This window comes from Gymnogyps californianus, chromosome 1 (genome assembly GCF_018139145.2).
Source record: "Gymnogyps californianus isolate 813 chromosome 1, ASM1813914v2, whole genome shotgun sequence".
Classification (NCBI taxonomy): domain Eukaryota; kingdom Metazoa; phylum Chordata; class Aves; order Accipitriformes; family Cathartidae; genus Gymnogyps; species Gymnogyps californianus.
Genome location: NC_059471.1, coordinates 50,210,687 through 50,232,917, shown reverse-complemented (window position 1 = coordinate 50,232,917; position 22,231 = coordinate 50,210,687). Strand labels below are relative to the sequence as shown.

General features: G+C 38.1%; 1 non-coding gene across 1 annotated transcript; it reads left to right on the top strand.

Annotated features, from left to right (window-relative positions):
- The first annotated feature begins 17,170 nt into the window (after positions 1-17,170).
- LOC127029826 (U1 spliceosomal RNA) lies at positions 17,171-17,334 on the top strand. Its single transcript, XR_007768257.1, has one exon. It is a non-coding gene; the product is annotated as a U1 spliceosomal RNA (small nuclear RNA).
- The last annotated feature ends 4,897 nt before the right edge of the window (positions 17,335-22,231 follow it).

The window sequence follows — 22,231 nt, the reverse complement described above, 5'->3', positions numbered from 1 at the left end:
AATTCTTTCCAGTCCGACAGTATCACAGTGCAGTAAAAGCTGCAAGACCTTCTATTTGTTATCAAAATCAGAGCTGAGAGCACAAGTGATCAAAGAAATAATAAGGAAATATATTGCAGGAATGGCATTTTTACTGCAGAAGAAAGCAATCTAGAGAAATGAAGATTTAAATGTGTCAAGCGTAATACTGACATGCCTAACTTTTACAATGTATTTGGGAAATGAAATTTCTAAACTCAGGTTATAAGCCCAAATTCTCTAGATACTGAGTGAGGAGAACTAGTTTTTTGAAGTATTAATTATGACAAACATTGCCAAATAATTCAGTGCCTTAGCCAACAGGAAATGCCAAATAATGGAAGTTCATATACAACTCTACTAGTCTCCTCTGTACAGGTACTAATGTAAGATTAGTATTCACAGACTGAAACAGCATTTGAAGGTGGATGCCTGCAGGTTTCCTTTGGTTATGGAGGACCACCTCACCTCAGAATCCAATGACAAAAATACATATAATGCAAATTCACCTTGACAAGGCAACCTATGTTTTCCCTGGGCTTTGGTCCACAGAGCCCTCCTCTCAGCATATTACTACAATGATTACTGCAATCAAATTTAATTGTGCACTCATCCCTTCTAGTGAAGCTACACTAATATGGGTAAAAAATGCAGTTCAGTGGTGAAAGTGAAAGAGCCAGGTGTGACTTTTTGGTCCCAATTTTAAGGCTTGATTTTGAACTTTGCGTCTAAGACTCACATGACGAGGTACAAAAGCAAGTTTTGTGACCAGACCTGATCTCTGGTCTCAAGTTACTCCTTGATAGATGACAAAGTCAAACAACAGTTTTTCTGCTGTCTCTGCACTGCTTGGAGATAAAAGATGAAGTTTTTAATGTCCTCAGAGATACACTTAGAGACCAGATCTTTCTCTTCCTGTGCGAATAGCCTCTTAATATTGAACTCAGTGCTTTCTGTATATTAGGTAAAATATCAGCTAATTTGATCAAGTTTTTCAGTAAGTTCGGATAAAGTGACACCTTCTATACCCTGTAAGTCTTCAATGATTTAGTGGTGAAGTATTTCCTGAGATGCCCAGCTTAGCTAAAAAGAGGAAATTGTTGACATGAGGAATAGCAGAACTTTAGTAGCTTAGGATATTCTAATGGCATAAATGCACAGCCTAAAGCCTGTTAGGCACATAAAGGAGTAGAGACACTGATAGAATTCCCAGAAAAACTAAAACAGTGTTCTGTTTTAGAGTTTGTTTTGTGAAATTTCTTTCTCTTCTATTGCCTTATTACTACATAGAAAAAGCAAATATCCTGTTGTATACTCTACTCCAAATTTATGTAGTTCTCTGTATGATTTGCATTGTTATTTTCAGCCATTTATTTTTAAAGAAAGAATGGGCAAATGGATTTATAACTGAAAAAAAGGTAGCTGTTAAGAAAACTGTTATTCAGGGAGAAAACAGGGGTTTTTTTTCCTTTACGACTTGAACAGTTAGAAAATGTAGTACATCAGATTAGCAGCTGATCATTATCATTATACTAAAATGTTATCTTAATACTAATAAACCATACTTATTTAGATTTTCAAACTGGAACCCCATGGTAAGACAACTCGCACTTTTTAATGCAACCTGACTTTAAAAAAGAAGTTCAGAAAACTCATCAAAGTTAGCCTAGAAGTGATACAAACTATGATATACCAACATGGAATGATACACAATAACTCACCCTGATTATAGTTTGTGTAATACCTTCACCCCTGAGTTTCTTTTACAAGCCTTAATCCACATAACATTGTCTACTTCAGGAAACAAAAGGATAATTGGATGTGGTGGAAAGGTTGATTTGTTTTTTTCACCAAAAAGAAGACATTTCGTAAACAGAGTGAATTTTATCTGATCTCCCACTGAAATGCTGTTCTGGATGTGTTATTCTGTAACCAGAAACATTAAATTGATATTCATGCTTTGTCACATATGCTGTTTTTCCCTAAAAGAATAAAATTGAACACTATGAAAGAATCTGAATGCTTAGAACAAAAAATGTTCTTGGGAACAAAAAAAAAAAAAGTAGTTTGGAGAAAGGGAGAGATTCCTTAGATCACCTGGAACTTCATTACTGACATTAACCTCTGTGTTTTCTGAATCACAATATTCAGATGGGTAGCAATATAGACTCACAGATCAAAGACAATGAAAGATTCAGTATCAGAGATAAAAAAAATTGTGACTGCCTATCCTTTTTCCTGAAAAAAACCCACTTGAATTCTTGTGTTACATTTCAGTGCAATTAGTAACCAACATCATGCTAAGAGATGAAAGAAACTCAGGATCTCAGTTTCTTTTCTTGATAGACACATACAAGCATATACGTCTGGTGCAGTTAACAGCTTTACTTTTTATCTTCTTCCAAAGTTGATTATTAAAAAAATCTGAGAGAAAGAGAAAAATGTAAGAAATCAGAAAAGGAACTATTCAGATGTAGAGTGAGATACTTAGGGGAGGGGTGGGGGTGAAGACCCAGGAGAAACATAACACTGAAAATAGCAACTAAAAATCCAACCTATAGATGAGATGTAAGGGTCTGTTTTCATCTTAAAAGGTCTTTTTCATTTTATTTTCTTCCCTCTGTCCTATTGAGGAGAGATAACGAGAGGGCAGCTGGGTGGGCAGCTGGCAGCTGGCCAAGGTCAACCTACTACAAGTATTTAGGAAAATGATTGTTAACATGATGAAATGCATCTGAATGTAGATTGCTATAATGTTCGTATCTATACTTGAGCTAATCAATCAACTTAGGTTTCCTTTATATTCACTTCTAGGCTCAGTTCAGCTTGTTTGGAAGTAGGTGTTTGCGTGTTAAGAATACTTACATTCTAAATGTTTTAATTTATTTCCATAGACTGTTCATGATTCAATATTGCCTTAAAAAATTAGGTGAGATGATTAATTCTACCCCATGTAACTGGTGGAACACAGAGAGTGTCTCTGCTCCCAAATTCCAGTGTTTGATTGCACAGCTTTTCTCCTTTCTCCTCACTGTGATCTGTCTCTGAGTAATCAAAAATGAGCAGGGGTGTCAATCCTTGCTAGCAAAAAATCTTCAGGTCTAGACTTAGGACAGAGACCAGCAAGTATTCTATCTAAGATTTTAAGTAGAGCTAAACCACAGACATTCTTAAAAAAAATAAAAATTCAGCTATCTCAGAAAAAAAGTATCAAACTCTCAAACCCCAAGTTAGTAGCAAACATTTTTAATGGGAAAAAAAATCCCTTAGTATTTTTCAAAGAAATGCGACACTTAATGCAGAGAAAAACATCAACTCAAACAAATATGTAGCTGGAAAATCTCTTTTAGCCCAATGAACATGATTCAGCCTTTCCCATATAATTTAATTTCTTGATGAGTTATAATGGAAAAAAGTGCAAACAACTATGTGGAAAAAAGCTAGGTAAAAATAGCTGAAGCTATATAATAGATCAAGCCAACAAAACGTTTGTTCTCATAATTGCATGTTTTAGGATGACTGGTGCTGTTTCTTCACCATCAAATTCCTTATTTTGTGTATTATTAACACAGAGTGTAAGGCTTGAAAAACTCTGCTGTGATATTGACAATCTTGTGTTGATTTTTATTCTGTTAAACTAAAGCATATTTTTTGGTAATCTTAGAACATCATACTTGGTGACATCTTGAATCAAGGATTTACAATGAGAACAGCTTTGCTGCACACACAAATCTGCATAGTAGAAAGTGTTTTAACAATACTACCTTTGTTATATTTGGCTTATATTTTAGATCTTTTTTAGTCTGTTAAATTGACTTACAATATTGTTTGACAAACAAAGATAAGTACCATGGCAAGAAAGAAAAAGTACTTTACTTCAATAAACTACAGTTTGCATCTGTGCAATATGAGCTCCACCATCTAATCCTTCCATGTTGTAAAGAAAGCAATTTTCTCTTAAAATAACATTAAGTTGGTTTTTTTGTGCTGTTACAACGTGAGTGCACACCATTAAACTACAGAGGTACATATTAACAATATCATCAAATACGACACAAAAGGTCTGATCCTACATTTCGCATGCAACCCAAACTCCCACTGAAGTTTATAATAGTACATAATAATAGAGCAAGGTTTTTTTTCTGTATAGTACTATGTTTTTAAAATCATGCTTAACTATGCCATGCAATGAGAAATTACTCCTTTTAGAGAACAGAAAAAGAGGATGTTTCTGGAAAACTGAAATCTGGAAATTAGAGTAAACTCCAGCTACAGAAATAAACTATTGACTTTCTATGTGACTTTGCTAGGCAGCTGATACACTACAGATGTTTTTCCATTTCCAATAGTGCAACAATGGTTACCTCTGAAGACGAGGGAAACCTTATGGAGAGATATAGTCAAGGCAATTTATGGCAAAGGTAAAGGAAAGCAGTGAGGTAAATAAAAGTTTTTCAGGCAGCTGTTGACCATAGAACTCCTAAATTATTTAGATTGGAAGGGACCCTTAAAGATCAACTATTTCCAAGTCCATGCAAAAAGCAGGTCCAGTTAGTGCAGGTTGCTCAGGGCTGCGTCCAGTTGGTTTTGAATATTTCCTATGGCACAGGCTACACAATCTCTTTGGGCAGCTTGTGCCAGTGCTTAAGTATCCTCAGGGTGAATAAAATTTTCCTAATATCTAATCAGAATTTACCTTGTTGTATCAACAGTATGTACGTATATAAATATTTCATAATGCTGTGAGCATACCTAGGCACAGTGTATAATCATTTAACCTAAATATGTGAGAAATGTGACCGTCAAAGGGAAAAGAGAAGCAAGTGTAGTTGTGCATACACAGTAACATTTGATTTCCAAATAAGGGAAGTACTTAAAAATGGGAAAGGTCATTGAAAATGGATTAAGGGCCAAGGCAAATCATAGCATGTGGATGTGATAACTTTAAAAAAACTGTACTGGAGTCTCGGAGCTAATACATACTACCTAAAAAGTCTTTAAAAATGACCATGAGAGCCAACACGGACAAGCAAGAAACTAAAGAAATTCTTAGGAAAAAAAAGTCCGTCCATACTAGGTTCAAAATCAGTAGAAACAATAATTAGTAAGGGAGTAAAATTATTGGATATGTGGAGAAACATGTAACAGGAAATAACATTAATGGCACTTTCAAAGATAGCTGTTTGAAGCATAAGAAACTTGAGTTCTTTGAAGTAGTTGATAAGCATACAGATAACTGTCATCAGGTTCCTACAATATGCTTAGACTTACAGGAAAAACTTTTTATGAAATCTGAAGAAACTAATTTAATATGAGGCTATAGGTAGGTAAGTAACTATTGTAACATTATTTGCCATAGGATGCCACTAGTAACTTCATCCCATAGGGTTCTGTAGTGATGCTTGTACTATGCCATATATTTTCAAATTAATTTGAAAATGAAGTACATACATGAAAAAATTTAGCAACGATACAAAATGCTTCAGGATAATAATAAATAAATTTATGTATCCAAATACAGCAGCCTGTTCTACCCATGAAAAATGAAGCAGACTAAACAGATTTTAACTATGTTCAGCTTGTTTTAAACCTAAACATTAGCACACTGACTTTGCGTAACTGGAGAAGCTTTTCTGTATCCAGCGGCCCAAAAAATACTACTGCCATTGCTAGTGACAGGCCACAGACCTTGTACTAGCTGTGCCTTATGCTGACTGTGCAAGGCCCCAGACGTGGCCTTTTGTTACCAATTTGTTATGGGAACTGGCTGTATGAGCTTGGCAGCAAGTAGCTCTTGTTACGATGTGCAGTTTATGCATGGTCTTGAATGTATGAGCAGAGGCTGAAAGCAGAGAGGCCCTGGGAACCTAAACAACTGCATGCTGATAAAGCGTTTTTCCCCTTCGTTGAGCAGTGGTGCAGATTGCCGAAGGAGGTTGTGCTGTATCAATCCTTAAAGGTTTTCGAGATGTGCCTGGACACAGCTCTGAGCAACCTGGTGTGAACTCAGAGGTGACCCTTCTTTGAAAAGGAGGTTGGACTAAAGACTTCCTGAGGTTTTGCGTGCATACTCAAGAGCTGGGTAAAGACTGTTTTTGTTTTAAGAAAATTAGAAGCAGCCAAGCAAGGGTGAGTGCGAGGAAGGATGAAGGAGAGGGACTGGGAAAGTCACACAAGAGGACGAGGCACCTGCTGCAGCCTGGGAAAGTGCCACTCCTCCAGGCACCATGCAGCTCCAGGGTGGAGGCCAAGAGCTGCAGACTGCCTAGAGACTCACCCTTCTTATAAAAGGATCAAACCCTTTATTAGGGGATGGAGAAGTGAAAGCAGGGAGAGGACTGCATGAGGAGCACACATTGAGCTTGTTGAATAAGAACATCACAGACGGCAGCCATTAGTGCTGACTACACGGCATCAGCTCTGTGATGTTGCGTATTCACAGCTGGTGTAGGATACGATTGTTAAGGGAGGATTGCTTTCAGTATGCAGTGATAATGATTAACAATGTGTAATAACTAATTATTGTCAACATGTGATGTTAATTAATGTCAATCTAGTAAAGTGTTGTTTTAACAGTTTGAGACTGACCTGATTTTTCAGTCTTCTAAGCACTCCAATCACAGCGCTCTCTAGTTTCCTGATACACACACAGGAATTCAGTTGCAAGAGCTGGCTGTGAATGGTTGCAGAATGCCCTAAAAATACTGACTGTTGTTGACTGTTGACAAAAATATGCTGAAAAACTAGTACATATAATCTTGAAATAATAAAATTAAATGAACAATGATTTCTTAAAAAAATCTATGAACATTTTTAATGAAATTCTCAACTAGATTTTTTTTTCTGCTGTCTCCTTTTTGACTAATTTTTACTGTAGAAATGCATGAAAGAGCTGCATCTCAAATATAGTATGCAGTACATGTTCTGTTACCTGAAAGAGGTTTATAAAATCACAAACTGAACAAAGGATAAGCATGGAATATCCTTTAATGTTATAATGCATTAAATTAGGGACATGGAAAAACTATAAAAACAGGTGAAATTATCAGCACAAGCAACAGACATACATTATTTTACAATGAAACCTGGCTTTATGTGAGATTGTGGAGGTGAAAAGTGTAAAGAGGATCAAAATTGGTTGGTCAAGTTTATTAGAAGACATGTATATGCCGAAATCCAAGAAGACATATTCTACTCAGGAAAACATGGGGCCTTAGCAAACAAGAAGCTACAAAGGTGTATCTGAAAGATCTAACTATACACTTATCCCTAATCACCCACTTCCTAATACCTTATGACTAAAAAGACAGAACATGTTCAGAATCTAGAAAATATCAGTTGTAACTGACAATTTCACTGCTGACACTCCATCAAGTAAGTGTCTTCAGAGACTGGTGATAGTGAAGCTAATAATTGCTTCAAGGGAATGTTAATTTGGTCAGTAAGGGTACTGTACACATCTAATTTATATAGAACTGTAATGAAGATCTTTGCAGCTGAGGTAAACTTCCTAAATTCCCTTTTTAGTTGAAGGAAAAAAAATGGTACTTTAAAGGAAAGACTTATCAGGCCTCTTTTAATGTCCACATTGGTATGCACATGCAAGTGTAAAATTGTATCAATAACCAATGAAAAAGGCTGCATTGGCTGAAGTTCTGAGTAATGCATAAATTCAAATGATGAATGTCAATGCATTTCAATGCAGGTATTCAAGTGTACATATCTTCCCAGTACAGGATCCAGGGACCATCAAATGAAACTAGTGAGCACCAAGTTCAAACAAACAAATAAAAAAGCCAACAAAAAAAAAAAAATCAGCAAATAACAGATATGTGGGATTTCTATCTAAAAGACTTCACCACTGAAATAAGTTCACATGCGTTTATGAGGAGACTGGAACATACTTGGAAGAGAGATTAACTGGAAGTTACTGAATAGATGAACCATACCAAGCTCAGGACACCCCCCCGAGAAGGAAATAGTAGGGAGCTGGGAGAGGATTGTGGAACTGAGGAGCGAAGAAGTATCAAATATGCTTGCCTTTTTTAAGTTTTCCTAAGTGTCCTCTTATGGCTGCTGTTGAAGATATAGTGCTAGGCCAGATGGCAGCTTGGTCTGAACCAGTTTTTGCTGTTCTTATATGTGGTCTTATGCAATCTAAATTCTAACCACTTATATGATGACCACTTTGGATCCAATTAGTTCCTATGTCAGTTAGGAGTAGTCCGAGTGATTGTAGTTCCTCCTGTTATGTCTGTGTTAGTCTAATAAACAGAACATGGGCTTAAGCACTGTGCCACAGTACTGTTAAATTGTAAACATTCTGTTGGGTTTGGTTTTGACCAATGATATCCGACAACCTCACAGAAAATTCCCAGTCATAGTCAAAGAATAACACAGACCAAGATTTGTTCCTGATAAATAACATGGACAATGCCACCATGTTTTGGAGAAGGTAAGAGAGATGGTATATTTGGCTGAAAGCTATGCTGTGCTACTTGCCCTAAGGAGCATATGATGGAAAAATGTTGCCTTTACTGCTCCAGATGTTTGGCTGTAATTCCCTGACAGTCTACTGCATTTCAGGAAAGAAACACAAATCCTCTGTACCACTTCCCTGCTAGAAGCCCCAGAGAAAGAGAACAGGAGTTCAGACTGGCTCTGCAAATTTTGTTCAGAAGAGTTTGTCCTGGCAGAAGTCTTTTTCCCACAAAATGAAAGGGACTCAACTTAAGGTGGATGTGCCAATTCTCATACATTGCATGCAAGAAACATTTACTCAGCCTCCTCCTCTTCACAGTCTTCTTCCACAGTGCCAGCTTCTCATTTCTTAGTGCAGCACTTCTGCCTTTCTTCCTCTCTGTAAACAAGATGTGGCTTGATTTGTGATCTGTAGCTAGCCCCGCTAGGATGCTCAAAGGGTAAATATGCCTTGGCTGAAGTGGTATTGAAATTGTTCTTATTACTTTCCTGTTTCACCACAGAAGTCCCATAGCAGTCCCACTGCTGTAGCACCACAAGGTTGGAGAAGAGAGTTAGTGTTTTTTCTGTTCCATCAGCTAATTCACACTCCTGAGAAAGGAGCTGGTGCTTGTGTTGCTAACCCTTGCAAAGTGTAAGTATCATAAAGGGGGCAGAATAGACCACAAAATCTATTCTGGGCCATTATATGTGTGAAAGGTATCAGATCTTTCAAATATGTTCTGCCCTCAGTGTGACAAAGATGAGCTTTGATATAACCACAGAATGTTTAGAGAGGGTAACGTAAACATTTTTTGATTTCCATGTTATCTGGTATGTATAAAATAAGGAGAATGTCAGAAGATTTCTCTGTGGACAGCAGCAGATATTTTGTTGAACCATATCCTAGTCCATTTTTCTCTTCACTGACCATGTATTAGCTGACCGAGACACACTTTGTGTCCTAGAGGTTTCTCAAGTGTTGCAACCACTGCAAAAAGCAGATATACTAAAGCACATACATAAAAACTCTCACTGAGTTATTCCCCCATCTGTGAGTTACACAGCCTGTTGTCCTAAACTACTGACATTTCTTTTCCTGTTAGATTTAAACATAGGCTTGTATTGGGTTTGCGAGGCAAGGTTTTGGTAGTGGGGGAGCTATAGAGGTGGCTTCTGTGAGAAGCTGCTGGAAGCTTCCCCTATGTCCAATAAAGTTAATGCCAGTGGGTTCCAAGACAGACCTGCTGCTGGCCAAGGCTGAGCCAATCAGCAACAGTGGTAGTGCCTCTGGAATAGCATATTTAAGAAAGGGAAAGAAGTTACAGGGGAGTAGCAGTTGCAGCAGAGAGAGGAATGAGAAGATGTGAGAGGAACAACTCCGCAGACACCAAGGTCAGTGAAGAAGGAGGGGGAGGAGGTGCTCCAGGCGCTGGAGCAGAGATTCCGCTGCAGCCTGTGGTGAAGACCATGGTGAGGCAGGCTGTCCCCCTGCAGCCCATGGAGGTCCACGGTGGAGCAGATAGATATCCACCTGCAGCCCGTGGAGGACCCCACACCAGACCAGGTGGATGCCTGAAGGAGGCTGTGACCCCGTGGGAAGCCCGCGCTGGAGCAAGCTCCTGGCAGGACCTGCGGACCCATGGACCCATGGAGAGAGGAGCCCACGCTGAAGCAGGTTTGCTGGCAGGACTTGTGACCCCACGGGGGACCCACACTGCTGGAGCAGTCTGTTCCTGAAGGACTGCACCCATGGATGGGACCCATGCTGGAGCAGTCCATGAAGAACTGTAGCCCGTGGGAAGGACTCACACTGGAGAAGTTCATGAAGGACTGTCTCCCGTGGGAGGGACCCCATGCTGGAGCAAGGGAAGAGTGTGAGGAGTCCTCCCCCTGAGGAAGAAGGAGCGGCAGAAAACGTGTGATGAACTGACCGAAACCCCCATTCCCCATTGCCCTGTGCCGCTCAGGGGGGGAGGAGGTAGAGAAAATAAGGAGTAAAGTTAAGCCTAGGAAGAAGGGAGGGGTGGGGGGAAGGTGTTTTAAGTTTTGGTTTTATTTCTCATTATCCTGCTCTGATTTGACTAGTAATAAATTAAACTAATTTTTCCCCAAGTGGAGTCTGTTTTGCCCGTGATGGTAATTGGTGAGTGATCTCCCTGTCTTTATCTCGACCCACGAGCCTTTCATTTTATTTTCTCTCCCCTGTCCAGCTGAGGAGGGGGAGTGATAGAGCAGCTTTGGTGGGCACCTGGCATCCAGCCAGGGTCAACCCACCACAAGGGTTTGAAACAGACACTAGGAATAGTTGATCTTGCCATTACATTCAGTAGACTGCCTTCAGCATCAGAGATAAGAACTGCAATGTTTGTACACGTCAGATTACTCTTCCACGTTTCATCCATCATCAATATGTCCTTATAGCCATCTGATAACATTCCAGCTTTAAGGCTCTCTGTAAATGTTAGATTTCCATTGTAATAACACATGAAATTCTCCTTTCCAGGCAAACGGCTTCCTTGTTTCCAGAGGGTAATCTGAATTATCACAAAAATATAAGTAATATTTTAATGCTGAAGTCAGCAACAAATGTTTCCTCTAACTGTATCTCAGGTCAAAAGTCTTGTGCCTCACTCACAGTAAATATATACTTGCTAGATGATGCACAGTCTTCAAAGTGGTTCATTCCAATAATACAAATAATTTATCAAAATAAACTGAAAATGAACATGGGAAAATACGCACAAATATTTGTAGGCAATGTGATAGTTCATTTGACCTAGTCTGCAAATACTTTAAAGAGTAGGAATCAGATAAAATTGGGGGGGGGGGGGGGGGAGGGGTTGACAGAACATTATAAGGCATTAATGAAAAATTTGATATTATCTGTGCCAGAAATTTCTTACTGATCCTGCTTGAACTGAAATGGTCTATAGGTTTGCCTTAACATCAAAATGTTGGAAAGACTCTTGTTAATAAAACATATAGTTCTACATGACCACACCCAACTGCCCTGTCTTGTTACATCAGCTTCTGAAGCAAACCTTCCTTTAAAAAGAATGGAAAGCATGTAAGCGTATCTGCATATAACAGGTGTTATACAGTTTTTTATACAAATATTGCAGTTCAGCGTAGCTCTTGGGAGCTTATAAATTATTATAAGCCATGATCTAAATACTTTTTTCAGTAATTATCTTCCATGTAATTAACAAGGCAAAACAAGATTTTGTGCTTGGACAGCAGCAACAACCAATTGAACAAACATTTGGTCCTTTAGCCCAGAAATAAGAAAAGACCTGAAGAAAATGGCTAGTTCTTACTATATATTTTTTTTTCTTCTCAAGACTGTTTGTGCATATAAACTTTATAGCACTATAGAAATACTGGATTTTGCAAGTTGCTTAGCTAGTGACTTACATCTATCCTCCCTCTTCATTCAATTCTGATATATATTTTCTTCCTGTGTCTAGAGAAAGGTCTCTTTAATGGAGCCAGCTGCATTTTGCCAGTGTAACTACTTCATTGTGTGTTTTGCACAACATTCAATGAACACAATGTTAACATATTTCAGGTCATAATGCACAAAATTATGACTCTATTTGCCACTCATTATGTATGAAAATGAATTCAGCTGTATAACAGTAGAATGAAATTTGGAAGAATGAATTGTTTAATGGTTATTTCATTTTATAAATGTTTGCTCTAATTTAAATATTTTTTTCTGTGAAAATGCTTTTATAACCATGCAAGCTAATATGTTTTAAAATACGAAAACTGCTTTTTACAAAAACTTTGAATAAGTGGTTTGTAATTTTTTAATTATGCTTCAAAAACTGTAAAAAGTAAACAGCAGGGAGTTATAAAGAGTAGTTAAAATCAGTAGTTAAGCTGTTAAGTTGTTAGCAATTGTGTCAAGGGAAATGGTGAAGTCACTATTTTTAAAATACATCTCTTTAAAAGTCAACCAACTTCAAAACCAACTAGAAGAGGGGCTTACATATGATTTAACACTACATGTCCAAATTCAGCTAGCTGCACACAACAGTGGGCAAGTAAAAGGGAATATGAATATCTTGAGCACAAGACACTGGGAAAATATGGTCAAGAGAAAGAAAATCATGAAACGAAAGACACTCGGTTTTACTCCTACTAAAAACAAGAACAACAACAAAAAAATCCTGCCTATTTTAATGAAAGTTAAACTGTGTTGAAGTGGAAAATTACAGCAATTCTAAGCAACTAAAACCCTGCAAAATAAAATAATCTGATTCTGATTTTAATTGTAGTAAGTACAGGGAAAAGACAGGCATTTAAAAGCCCTGTGACAGTTCAAGCCACTTAAACATAATTTTATTTTTTACTGTGAGAAAAAGGACAGATGCAATATCATAAGAATTTTTTGTATCATTTTGATTAAGTGAACCACTACATAACATAAAAAACCTGAACCAGTTCTTGCTTCTGAAAATAAGTGTAAGTTCTTTTTAAGCAAAAACAGAAGCAGCTGCAGTGGAAAGAAAAAATGTTATCCCCTTCTGAAAACCAGAGACACTCTATGCTACTCCCAAAGAACACAATGCCGACAGAAACAAAATCTCTCTCTCCTGTTTATGCTCAAGGCTATACAAGAGACTATCAGTCTGACTTACGCACATTTAGTGTCTCTCATGGCCTCCTAGTTTCTGACTGAACTGCTGTGGTGGTTTAACCCCAGCCAGCAACTAAGCACCATGCAGCCGCTCGCTCACTCCCCCCACCCAGTGGGATGGGGGAGAGAAATGAAAAAAAATAAAACTCATGGGCTGAGATAAAGATGGTTTAATAAGACAGAAAGGAAGAAAATACTAATAATGAGAATAATAATAACAAAATGACAATAATAATACTAAAAGAATTAGAATATACAAAACAAGTGATGCACAATGCAATTGCTCACCACTCACCGATCGATGCTCAGTTAGTTCCCGAGCCACAATCCACCCCTCCCGGCCAACTCCCCCCAGTTTATATACTGGGCATGATGTCATAGGGTATGGAATAGCTCTTTGGCCAGTTTGGGTCAGCTGTCCTGATGGTGTCCCCTCCCAACTTCTTGTGCCCCTCCAGCCTTCTTGCTGGCTGGGCATGAGAAGCTGAAAATTCCTTGACTTAGTATAAACACTACTTAGCAACAACTAAAAACATCAGTGTGTTATCAACATTATTTTCCTACAAAATGCAAAACACTGCACTATACCAGCTACTAGGAAGAAAATTAACTCTATCCCAGCTAAAACCAGGACAACTGCTTATTCATTTTAGTGAGCATGTACAACTGTAGACTCATTTGTCTGTACTTCCATTGGGATGCCTGGTCAGGTCCTTAACTGTCTATAGAGCTTAAGTGGGATGAGTCTGACTCTCTTCTTTCTCAGCTTTCTTACAGGTGTACACAAAATACCAGAAAGGCAGTTCCCAGGCTGTCAACCTGGGCTTGAGAGGACAACCTAGGAGTTTGGCCACTTGGAGGAGGGCAAATCGGAGCCCTGAATTAATACAAAACACAACCACATTGTAGTCTACCTTGACCATATTTCTGGAGCAAGTATGTGAAACACTTTCTAAACTGAATGTGATAAAGGAACATTTGAACAACTTTGTTTTATTTGAACCACGTGACACAGCCAGAGACCTTCCCTGTGTGTGTCCACTAACATATTTTCCTGCAATTTTTTTTTTTGCTAATAGCAAGATGATGTACCTTTAGATGTAAACTTTCAAATAAGTTGTTAAAAGTAGATTTCAGAATTATTAGTAGTTAGAAATTATGAAAGCTGTTAGTCTTGCTTTCCAAGGGCTAAGTACATTTGTCTGTATTTCTCCAGATTTTGTTTGGGTTGAACAGGTTAGTCTTAGAAGTCAAACACAGCCAAAATGATAACATTTCACCTGGGATGAGGTTGTTCATCCTGTAGTTCTTACTGTTGACCTTAAACTACAGCAAACAGAAGAACCATCTCCTTCTTTGAAGTCCATCCATACAATTCAATTGAACAGGATAGCTTTCTTGGCAAATTTTGTCTGCAGAGGACATATTGCATACAAAGTATGTATACAATCAATACACTGTAAAGCCAAAAGGCACTGTTAAGTGATGGCAATACTGATTGAAACCTCTGGGATTTTTTAAAAATCTTTTTGTGACTCAGTACCCTGCAGGGCTTGATTCATTAATGATAATATTTCTATCACAAAATATCTGAGTAATACTATAAACTATTGAGAGTACTGGGCCTGTCAATCTAATTTTGCTGCTATCATATGATTTTCAATAGGGAATAGGTGAGCACTGCTGTGTTTCTGTGACTTTTTAGGGTTTACCGGCAAGACTATCCTGTTATAAAGATAGTGCAATCCTATCTTACATGTAGATCCCAATCTTTTATATAAATCTCAGAAGAATTGTTAGTAAGATATCTGGTGAAGCAGCTTTTTCCTAAATGTAAGTGACTTATGCCTTCATCAGTTTCCTTAGGGATAATATCTATCTCTATCACCTTTTCATTAATAGTGGAATGGTCAAATAATTCAGATTTATTTCAGATGATACTTGTATCATCTACACTCATCTCAGGGCAAAACAATTGCAGATGCAAAAGTTAAACCATGAGAAAACCCCTCATTACCAAGGAAACTGTTATTTAACACCACAGAAATAGCAGAAACAGTTTAAGTTTCTCAAGTTCTGATCTGATATTCCCAGGGTGCCTTGAATTCTTAAGTGGTTGTAGAAGCTGTTGCATGCTAACGAAGATTTTTCACATTGCTTTTTTAGAAGAGGGACTGACTTCATAGGCTTGAAAATTACAGGTGGTAAAAGAAGACAAATATAGTTTGATGACTCAGTGATCTTAAGGGTCTTTTCCAATGTACATGATTCTATGATTCTATGATTCTTTAAAATAACTATGTGGCTAAAGGTTCCACACACACTGCCTCTATCTACTTGTTAGTGGAGAAACAGTGGACACAAGTTTGTGAAGTTTACGTTTTTCACTCAGGTCGGGTCTGGAGTTCCTTTTAGGGAACATTGCACTTCATAGCAAGGGAATAAAGATAAATCTCGGTTTTGGGGGGTGGGTGGGTGGCTGGTTGGTTTTGGGGGATTTTGTTTTGTCTTTTAACAATTCTATTAAACTTGAAGAGTTGTTACTCACTGATCCCTTCAGGATCAACACTGCAAATCAGATAACATTGCAGTAGTTTCCATGGACACATATTTCTTACACTTCCAACAGACTTCAGCAGTAGAAAATTCTCACTATAAATTACAGATTCATGCCATACTAAACGACTTAGTTACTTTATTTCAGTGCACTGGAGTGAATACAAGATTCCTACTTTAGTAGAAGAACCTCAAGATATAGGAAGACCTTTTTTGCTTAGAATTCCAAGCTCCATGCACAATCAACTTGTGAAGCTAAGTCTTTTGAAGAGAAATCTTACTTTCTTTTAAATCCAGATAGGATTTTTTCAATCATTTTGGCTGATATTTTGCTCTAATTCAGGGCCTAAAAGTTAACTATTTAAATCTAGCTGTTAACCTTTAGACATTCCATATAACAAATTAATAAACAGGAAAATTGCAGAAGGAAATTCTTCTCAGCATAAAATAGGCACACCTAATTCTTTCCATTAGCTATAAAGGAAATCTAGGATTACTAGTTCGTATTTAGTTAGCTTAAATATCTTTAGCTGGCTGAGATAACTCTGACCTTTCATTTAACAAGGCAGCCTTCTAGCTTTGAACTTGTTGGCTACTATTCTCCTTTTCATTAAGGCTTTGACAGATACACTCTTACCAATCCAGCTGTTACAAATAAGCAAGTTACACTTCCCTTCTATTTTTCTAGCTAAGTGTTGGTGGTCTCCATCCCTCACTCTCTCCTGGAAGATATGTCTTCATCACAGTTGATTCAGTGCAAAGTCCATCAGCTTATACTACACTCCATCATTGCCAGCTATTTTTAAAAATAAATTCCCAAAATTTTCACTGAAGTGGCTCATCTCCTTTCTTCCCTCTCTGTTATAAAAGTAGAAGATTCTAGCAAGGAGACACTAACGAAAGTTGAGGAAGATATGGGAGAGCAGGTAGTGGATCTTAAAGTGTTATAGCTAGTTAGCTAATCGTAAATATGTTATAACTTATATGCATTTGAAAACTCATCATAATCATTCTTGCATTATACTAATACAGCTGTACTAGTGAAAACAAGATGTTTTTCATGGTGTATATACAAAGTTCATTGTGGTAAGCCTACTAGACAATAAAGGGTTGAATGTACAGTGCTTTCACTAATCACAGTTCAAGACAAATGCTGACTCTATGGGAAGCACTGAAGGTGTCTCTGGGGAAAAAAATATTTCATCTTGGCATAGCTGTTCTTAGGATTTTAGAGAGGTTCTGATTGTCTTACTCTTGACAAGCAAAGCCTCTTAATCACATTTTTTTCTGTGGTGGGTTGACCCTGGCTAGATGCCAGGTGTCCACTAAGGCCACTCTGTCACTCCCCTCCTCAGCTGGACAGGGGAGAGAAAATATAATGAAAGGCTCATGGGTCAAGATAAGGACAGGGAGATCACTCAGCAATTACTGTCATGGGCAAAACAGACTCAACTTGGGGAAAAAAATTAGTTTCTTACCAGTCAAATCAGACTTACCTGGCAGAGGAGACACCATGATGATGCAGGTGGTTTTCGCAGGGTGAGGCTCGTCCCCTGCACTCTGGGTGTGCTGACCCCTGTGATTTCCCCATACGTGGGAAACTCGACTGCATAATTTGTGGTAGTGGTGGACTGCGTTCACGCTTTGGCCATTCTTAGTTGAACTCAAGGGAAAAAAAAACAGTGATGCACAATGCAATTGCTCATCACCCGCTGACCGATGCCTGAGCAGTGATCTGCTCCTCCCAGCCACTCCCCCCTGTTTATATACTGAGCATGACGTTCCATGGTATGGACTATCCCTTTGGCTAGTTCAGGTCAGCTGCCCCGCTATGCTCCCTCCCAGCTTCTTGTACACCTGCTTGCTGGCAGAGCATGGGAAACTGAAAAACCTTAACGTAGCATAAGCGCTACTTAGCAACAACTAAAACATCAGCGTGTTATCAACATTATTCTCAGAGTAAATCCAAAACACAGCACTGCACAGCTACTAAGAAGAGAGTTAACTCTGTCCCAGCGGAAACCAGGACAGTAGGATGATGAGAAATAAAACTAAATCTTAAAAACACCTTCCCCCACCCCTCCCTTCTTCCTGGGCTCAACTTTACTCCCAAATTCTCTACCTCCTCCCCACTCTGAGTGGCACAGGGGGATGGGGAATGGGGGTTGCGGTCAGTTCATCACACATTTTTTCTGCCACTCCTTTCTCCTCAGGGGGAGGACTCCTGACACTCTACTCCGGCTCCAGCATGGGGTCCCTCCCACGGGAGACAGTCCTTCATGAACTTCTTCAATGTGAGTCCTTCCCACGGGCTACAGTTCTTCATGGACTGCTCCAGCATGGGTCCCATCCACAGGGTGCAGTCCTTCAGGAACAGACTGCTCCAGCAGCGTGGGTCCCCTGCGGGGTCACAAGTCCTGCCAGCAAACCTGCTTCAGCGTGGGCTCCTCTTTCCATGGGTCCACAGGTCCTGCCAGGAACCTGCTCCAGCGCGGGCTTCCCACGAGGCCACAGCCTCCTTTGGGCATCCACCTGCTCTGGTGTGGGGTCCTCCATGGGCTGCAGGTGGATATCTGCTCCACTGTGGACCTCCATGGGCTGCAGGGGGACAGTCTGCCTCAGCATGACCTTCACCACGACCTTCGCCACGGGCTGCAGCGGAATCTCTGCTCCAACACCTGGAGCACCTCCTCCCCCTCCTTCTTCACTGACCTTGGTGTCTGCAGAGTTGTTTCTCACATATTCTCATTCCTCTCTCCAGCTGCAATTGCTGTTGTGCAGTAACTTTTTCCCTTTCTTAAATATGTTATCCCAGAGGCACTACCACCGTTGCTGCTCGGCTTGGCCTTGGCCAGTGGTGGGTCCGTCTTGGAGCCAGCTGGCATTGGTTCTATCGGACATAGGGGAAGCTTCCAGCAGCTTCTAACAGAAGCCACACCTGGAGCCCCCCCACTACCAAAACCTTTCCATGCAAACCCAATACATTTTCAGTAAAAGGCATGCTAATAACACCCCAGAATTTTTTTTCAAAATATTGTTTCCCATTTCTAAAAATAAAATAAAAATCTAGAGGTTTGCATTTGTTAAAAGGAAATATTGTTCAAAGGGGAAAAAAAAGGTTAATGAGAAAATAGAACTGACTAAAACCATTTAATACTTAAAAAAAAGTATTGAATATGCATTCAATTCAGAAACACAGAAAAAATTAGTGTAGTTTCTTATTTTTCTGTAGTATGTTACACTGTGTTTAATGTATTGTGAGGGAAAAAAAATAAACAGGAAATAGTAATGTCCTTGTAATGCGAGTCCTATTCTAAAAAACATTCATTCAGTTGAATTTTGACTTCTGTTTTTGTGTTCATTAAGAATAGATTGGACCCTAAAATGTGTTATAATAAACTCCAGAGGATCATAGCATCTGAGATTTTCCGTTCACTAAGTTGTTAATCACATGCAACTTCACTACTCTCTTCTGTTCTCTCCCTCTTCCTTATCCTACTTAGGGAACAAAATGGAATAAAAAGAAGGTCAGAAATTTTGGAGAGTTTTCTTTCATGTGATACAACTTGCCTTGTTTTGTGTGTTTCCTTCCTTAGCTAAGGATGTCTGAATTAAATGATGAAGCATATGCTAAAATCCTTTATAATGTATTGAAAAACTGGGGATTCCAAAACTAATCTAAGTTTAAATGTATGGAATTAGATTGCTCTGTAACGGTTATGAAAATAAGATCAAGAGAATTAGTGCTGGGGAAGCAAAATATCTTTGCAGAAATAACACTATTATTTACCTAACTCTAGCTGCTACAGAAAGGTGTTCTGAGTAAATACTGAGAGGTCCCAAATTAGTACTCAGTCTAGATTTCAGGTACAAAAAAGGAGTTTGAAAATGCAAGGTGAAACTTACCACAGTTTATGACAACAATAGAAGAGAAGCCAGCTTTTTCTCTCATTGGAATAATATAAACATGAGCGTTACTTTAGAATTTCAGAGGATTTATTTGCCCTAATTAATGACCAACTTTTTATGTGTATCATTTGTTGAAAAAGGGGGTGTGCGTGTAGCCTCATTTCGTATATAAGAGTAATTCACTTATACATTCCTAATTTACAGGTGCTCCATTCATAGGTCTCTCAGACTTATAAAGGTGAGTGAAACAGCTACATTACCTTCACAGCACATATGGGGAAATAGGCGTACGGGAAAGATATTAATAATAGCCTATCCCCTGAATAGAGGCAACTGAAATAGAACAATAGGAAATCTATGAGGGCATACTCGCTGCTGAACTAGTTTTAGTTTGTTTGTTTGTTTCCAATTTATTTTTTCTTACTCTATTTTTACTTTCCCCCCCTTTTTTTTTTTCTTTTCTTTTCATCTCCTTGCTTTTCAGTGCAAGTGCACAGGAAGACTTGAGAACAGAGTACTGCTCTTAAACCAGTATTTTCTGTCTCAGAGCAGTGTGTCCATACCAGCTCACAGAGCCACACCCCTTCACATCTTTTTTCATGGCCACACCAACATTTCATTGTTGATACACAGTAACACACCTTCAATGTAGGGCCAGGATTTTCTTTCAGGTGAGTCTTGTCATTAATGTGGGAGATAGATAGATAGGAAACTCTTTGGAAAGGTACAAGCTGACAATTTGCAACTTCTGTCTTTGTTTACATTTCATTAAAACCAAATTGCTACTTTGCTAAGACATTTCTCAAAGAAGGTTTTTTTTTGAAAATGTTCTGATTAGGTGTGTTTGTTGTCTCCATTCTACTGTGGAGCTACGAGTTACAAATTAACCCAGTTTTCTGTCCCACATTTTTACTTTGTTTGCAGTGGACAGAGGTGTGAAAAGCACAAGAATGGTATTATATATGCATATATGTTTGCTGTCTACATTTATTGTAAACTTATACATGCATGTGTACATTTCCTTCATTGCCACTGTGGTCAGTAGAGACATGGTAATAAGCAGAAATAAGCTAAAAAGATAGAACAATATGGATACTTGGTAGATCTGAAATAAAGCTCTGTGCCACAGAAGTAAAAAACTGGCTTTGTTAACTAAGAAGTAGCCATTTTTATACAGTCATTTTTTATTATCATCTTTGCACTGCAGAATGCAAACAATTCTATTTATTCTGTTTTAATAGGAGAAAAACATGAGCAGATTTGTGTTGTAATATGGTCTCATACAGTTGTTCTGTTTTCCCCACTTAATTTTGCATTGCAAGCTCCTCAGATTTTATGTATATCAGCAGTGTAACACTAAGCATTTTAATTACAATGAATGATGAGTTTCCTACTTTGAATAAAATGGAGACACCATCTCATGAGCTCACTTATTATGTAGATACTTGACTTCTGCTAAATATTCTGGCAACATCCAGACAGAGTAAATTTGTTTTACTACTGAATAGTCTATATTTATTGAAGTGGTCCACTGATTTAAAGTGAATGTTAATAGGCAACCTTAACATAGCTGACGCAGTGGAAATAAGTGGTGAAAAAAGCTTTTAAAAGAAGTGCCATGTGCCATGTTTCTGGCATAATGCCAAATATCACTGAGACATTTGGTATTATGTCTTAGTGACATAAAAGCAAAGAGTATTACATGCCATAGAGATTTATATACCAAAGAGCACCAAAGAGTTAAATAGTTGACTGGGGATTTTTTTACATTTTCAGTGCAACAAATTTCAAACATCACTGAAAGCTTACAGCTTTCACTTTTTTTTTTTAAGCTAGATTTTGCTTACTAGGTAAATACTTAGCCATAGCAAATATAATTGTATTTGCAAATGTAACTTAAAACCAAAACAAAAATGGATACAAAATCTTTTAATTTCTGAGGGGTTTTTAAATATTTATTTTAAATTCAATTTATTGGACGTAAAGTGCATTGATATGGTGAAATTTAATTTTGTGAGAAGTCCTCATTTTGTCTGATGTGCATAGTATGTGTGAACTAAGTACGAAATGTCAGTCATACATTTCATAGCTTAGATACGCTGAGCGTTAACATTATCTAGCCTCAGACACAATTTCTTAATACCAAAAAAGCTCTAGTATGTCTTCTATATTCAGTCTAACTTCTCACATGTACTTATCATTCCTTAGGCATATTTTATACAAGCACAAATATTTATTCTCATAGATGTTCAGAAATACCTATATTTCCCATGTTTTGTTTCAACACAGTATTCAATATTTTCTCAAATCTATTAATCATTTATCTCAAAGGAAAATATGATGTCTTTTGATTTTTCTGTAAGTATCCAGGTGTTGGCCTTTGATATTCAGTTTTAAAATGGTCTCAGATCATTAGAAAGCAAGATGGCTGCATTTGAGGTCAAATTGATGCTGAATTGTCTTCTCTTTTCATTATGCAGCTTGTTACTTAATTGCAATTCTTACTTCCTCTTAAGCACAAAAATTAATTTAGCATTGCTTCAGTTTTCACTGTGTGCACTTTGGGCGCGTTGGTACTTAGTAACACAAAAAACAGTGGATGTTCTGTTGTTTGTCAGTTCTAAGAGTATTTTCATTTAG